The following is a 4,940-nucleotide window of genomic DNA, read 5'->3' on the forward strand; positions in this document are numbered from 1 at the left end:
TCATATCCTTTAATTTGGTGTTTCCTGTCTCTTTATTGCTTCTAGATACTTTCTGGGAGAGTTCCCTAATTCCTACCTTACTGATTTGTTATTCGATGGTCAACCCATCTACTAAATTTATTTTAGTTGCTATATTTTTCATAACCAGTATTCCAGTTTATTATTGCTTCATAATATTCTCCCTTATGTCTTTGGAGGTATTTCTTTCATTCATTTAAAATTTCTTATCTACGGCCATGCCACTCTGAACGTGCCCGATTTCATCCGATCTTGGAAGCTAAGCAGGATCGGGCCTGGTTAGTACTTGAATGGAAGACCACCTAGGAATACCAGGTGCTGTAGGCATTTAAAAAAAATAAAATAATAAAATAAAATTTCTCACATTTTTTGTTCATTAATTCTGCTCCTCTAGTACAAATTGTCTAGTTTTCTAAAAAATTTATTTTATGGAATTATACTGCTCAGATGCTATAATATTTCCTCTTGTGATCTCACATTTCCTTAGAAATATCAACAGCTTCAGCTATAATTCATACTTGAAAGGGAGGATCAAAAGCCTGAGTGATATTTTGGGGGTGGGGAATGGTGGGTAAAGAGGAGAATGGATGAGCCTTGGTATTACAGTCTGGGCTCTACTAGTCCCAAACTGCCCTTCCATGATTAGAACATGCCCCTCAGGTTACCCCTGCATTTGCCATCCCTTTTCCAAGAGCTACTGTCCGCTCTGGTATCACCTAGACCTCAGGATGGAGGAAAGAGAAGATAAGAACTGTTCTAAGCCAACTTGTATGCATAGTTATCATTTTTATTGATGTTACTCTTTCTCCTTGGACAGGTGCTGGGCTTCCCTGCTGTTCTTATGCCCACCGTGAGTTGGGATGGGCTGTGATACACCCAAGGTAATGTGAGCAGAAAAGGCATAATCAGAGATGTTATCCCTCCATTCTATCCCTTACTTCCATCATGTTCATCTATGACTACAGGCTTCCCTTTCTCAACCACAATGGGACCCAACTCCCTTTCATTTTCCTATAGGTTTCTCAGTTTCTGGGTTAGGCTCCCAGATCAGTCACCACTCTCTCACTTACATAATATCTTCAAGATGAGACTTAGGAACTCCAGGAAGTAATAGTGTTAGTTTGCTATCTTTTCAGGAACTAGATTCTCCAGATTAAACTTTTAGAAAATAGTGATGGTAATAAATTTTGGAAATGATTTGAAAGGTGTCCCAAATATCCTCCCTACTAAGCTTCCCATGACATTGCTCATATATTCCCAGGATGTGAGAGGTTTCATTATATTCACAAAGGTTTTATTATATGCACAATTTTGAGGCAAGGCAGTAATTCTCATATGCTTGTCTGTAGACTGTTGCGTCAGCATCACCTGGTGTACTCGATCAAAACAGATTTCTGGGCCTCTCCCTAGAGGTATTTAATCAAAATAGATAGAGCTGCTGGGAAATATTTTTAATAAGTGTCTGTGTATACTTCCAATGACTACTGTAGTCAGGTTTGGGAACCCCTGAGTGAAGGCATTACAACTACACTGTCCAATAAGGTAGCCACTAGCCACAGCGACTATTGAACACTTGAAATTGGTTATCCAAATTGGGATATGCTATACATGTAAAATACACACTGGATTTCAATCACTTAGGACAAAAAAGTAAAATTCTCATTAATAACGTTTTTAATTTTGATCACATGTTGAAGTGATAGTATTTTGGATATATTAGTTATGTATAATGCATTAATAAAATTAATTTCTTTTTTTAACTTTTAAAATGCAGCTGTTAGAAAATTTAAAATTACATCTGTGGCTCATGTTATACTTCTATTGGACAGTGCTATACTAGAAGATGTTAACATTCAAATTCCAATTAGATGGGGTTAACATAATATGAATACTCAAGAATTAGCACCCTAATTTTAAACTATATTACCAAACTATAGTAATCAAAACAGTATGATACTGGCACAAAACCAGACACATAGAATAATGGAAAAGAATAGAAAGCCCAGAAATGAGCCCACCCTTATATGGTCAATTAATCTATGACAAAGGAAGCAAGAATGAGGAAATGACAGTGTTTTTAATAAATGGTGTTGAGAAAACTAAATAGATACAGGTAAAAATGTGAATCTGGACCACTTTCTTTCATCATATACAAAAATAAACTCAAAAAAGATTAAAGACTCAAATGTAAGATCTGAAACCATAAATCTCCTCGAAGAAAGCAAAGGCAGTAAACTCTTCAATATGGTCTTAGCAATATATATTTTTTTGTGTATGTTTTCCAGGGCAATAAAAGAAAAATAATAAACAAACTGGACTATGTCAAACCAAAAAGCTTTTGCACAGAGAAGGAAACCATCGACAAACTGAAAAGACAACTTACTGAACAGGAGAAGATATTTGTAAATGACATATCCAATAAGGTGTTCATATCCAAGTATATAAAGAACTCATACGATTCGGCATTAAAAATAAAACCCAAACAATCCTATTAAAAAATGGGCAGAGGACCTGAATAGACATTTTTCCAAGGAAAGATGAGTAACAGATATATGAAGAGATGTTTAACATTACCAATATCAAGGAAATGCAAATTAAAACCACAATGAGACATCATCTCATACCTATTAGAATGACTATTATCAAAATGTCAACAAGTAAGTGTTAGCGAGGATGTGGAGAAAAGGGAACCCTTGTTTACTATTAGTGGGATTGTAAATTGGTGCAGCTTCTGTGGAAAGCAGTATGGAGTTTCCTCAAAAAGTTAAAAATAAAACTATCATTATGACACAGCAATTTGACTTCTGGACATTTATCTAAAGCAAACAAAAACACTTAATGTAAAAAAGATACACCTCTATATTCACTGCAGCATTATTTACAATAGCCAAGATATGGAAATAACCTAGGTGTCCATCAATAAATGAATGGATAAAGAAGATGTGACGCACACATACACAATATTGTTCAGTAACAAAAAGAATGAAATCTTGCCATTTGTGACAACATAGATGTAGCTAGAGAGTATTATGCTAAGTGAAATAAGTTAAAGACAAATACTGTATAATTTCCCTTACATGTGGAATCTAAGAAAACAAAATAAACAAAATGAAACAGAAACAAACTTCTAGATACAGAGAATAAATTGATGGTTGTCAGAGGAGAGGGAAATGGGGGAAATGGGTGAAAAGGGTGAAGGGGAATAAGAGGTACAAATTTCCAGCTATAAAATAAATAAGTCACAGGGATGTAATGCAGAGCACGGGGAATATAGTCAACACTGTAATCATTTGTATGGTGATGGATGGTTACTTGACCTATCATGGTGATCACATTGTAAAGTATATAAATGTAGAAAGAAGCACATGTTGTACACCTGAAACATATATTACATGCGAACTGCACTTTAATAAAAAAATTAGCTAATTGTGTTAGTTCACTTAATTTGTTAATTCAGTCAACAAATATTTGTCTCTTCAGTCTTTAAATTGCAGCCTGAGCATCTTTGCAAATTACAAGTCTGATAATGTCAGTCAACTTCTTATATCCCTTTGATGCCTAATTTATGCTCTGAGAATAAAGAACTAAATCTTTATTATGGCCTTTCAAAGATCCCTTATATTCTGGCCCATTATCTTCTCTTCAACCTCATCACTAATTACTCATCCTTCAGATGGCAAGTAAACAGTACTTCCCTAAAGAAGTGATCTTTAGCCAGTCTTCCTCCTCCATGCTCCAGCCCAGGTCAGAGGTTTGTGCGTGTGTGTGTGTTTCTTTCAGAGCACTTATTTCAACTTGTAATCATATATTTGTGAGTATTATCACTTGAATAACATCAGTTTCTCTCTCAGATAGTAAGCTCATGGAGAACAGGGACCTTGGCTTTTTTGCTCAATTTGAATTGTCAACTCAAGAGCACAGTGTCTAGTGCACAATACATAATAAAACATGAAGACATGAATGACTTGTGCATGTATTTGCATCATGCATCATGCTATTCTGAGAATATAAACATTGAAATCTAGGATGTGATTCCATTGTGTAGCGGTTGGCGCATCTGCTTTACACGCAGAAAGTCCTGGATTTGTGCCCCAGTGGAGCCACAGTCTATGGTCTACGGCCATGCCACCCTGAACAAGCCCGATGTCTGATCTCGGAAGCTAAGCAGGGTCAGGCCTGGTTAGTACTTGGATTGGAGACCACCTAGAAAGACCAGGTGCTGTAGGCATAAATAAAAAAAAATAAAAAAAAACAAACAACAACAAACATTGAAATATACACTCTGTCTTCAGAGAGGTCACAGTTTAATCAAAAGGAGACAAACACATGAAGAGCAATAACAATACATTGAAGTAAGTGCAGAATATAGAATGTGACTTAAAGAAGTAGCATGTATTCCTTTGTGGGAAAAGTTAGGAAAAGTTTTCCTGAGAAGCTAACTGGAAGAATGAGTGGGAGTTGGCCAAGATAGCAAGGAAGGAGAGCTTTCCAGAGGATTGAAAAAGTATAGTACATTCAAAGAACATCAGATGAGTTAGGGATGAGTTAGGTATAGCTGGAATGTATTGACTTTAATGAGAAAGGAAGGAGAGAAGGTTGACAGGTAGTTAGAGGCCAGGTCACCAGGGCTTTGTAAGCCTTGCAGAGAAGCTCGCATTTTATTTCTTCATTAGATAGGTGATCAGGAGCCAGATTCACTTCCTGAACTTGGGTTCTGAGGCTGGGACAGAAGCAAGTGCTCAGGAAAGAAACCACATGTTGATTCTGGTGTGATTATTCTTTATCAGGGGAACATGACATACAGTTATTTGGGTGGGCCTATTATTACAACACAAGTAACTGTTTCCAAAGAATGACTGTATCTTTTATTGGCAGAGCATGATTTGGGTCAAACAAAAAAAATCATGATTTAGGAGGTTTAG

At 36.2% G+C, this 4,940-nt stretch overlaps 2 pseudogenes; both read left to right on the forward strand.

The window, feature by feature from the left end:
- The first annotated feature begins 226 nt into the window (after window positions 1-226).
- Window positions 227-345, forward strand: LOC112485815 (annotated as a pseudogene).
- Window positions 346-4,130: 3,785 nt separating this feature from the next.
- On the forward strand, window positions 4,131-4,246 carry LOC112486009 (annotated as a pseudogene).
- Window positions 4,247-4,940: the final 694 nt, after the last annotated feature.

The sequence above is a fragment of the Pteropus alecto genome, unplaced genomic scaffold (genome assembly GCF_000325575.1).
Source record: "Pteropus alecto unplaced genomic scaffold, ASM32557v1 scaffold25, whole genome shotgun sequence".
Classification (NCBI taxonomy): Eukaryota; Metazoa; Chordata; class Mammalia; order Chiroptera; family Pteropodidae; genus Pteropus; species Pteropus alecto.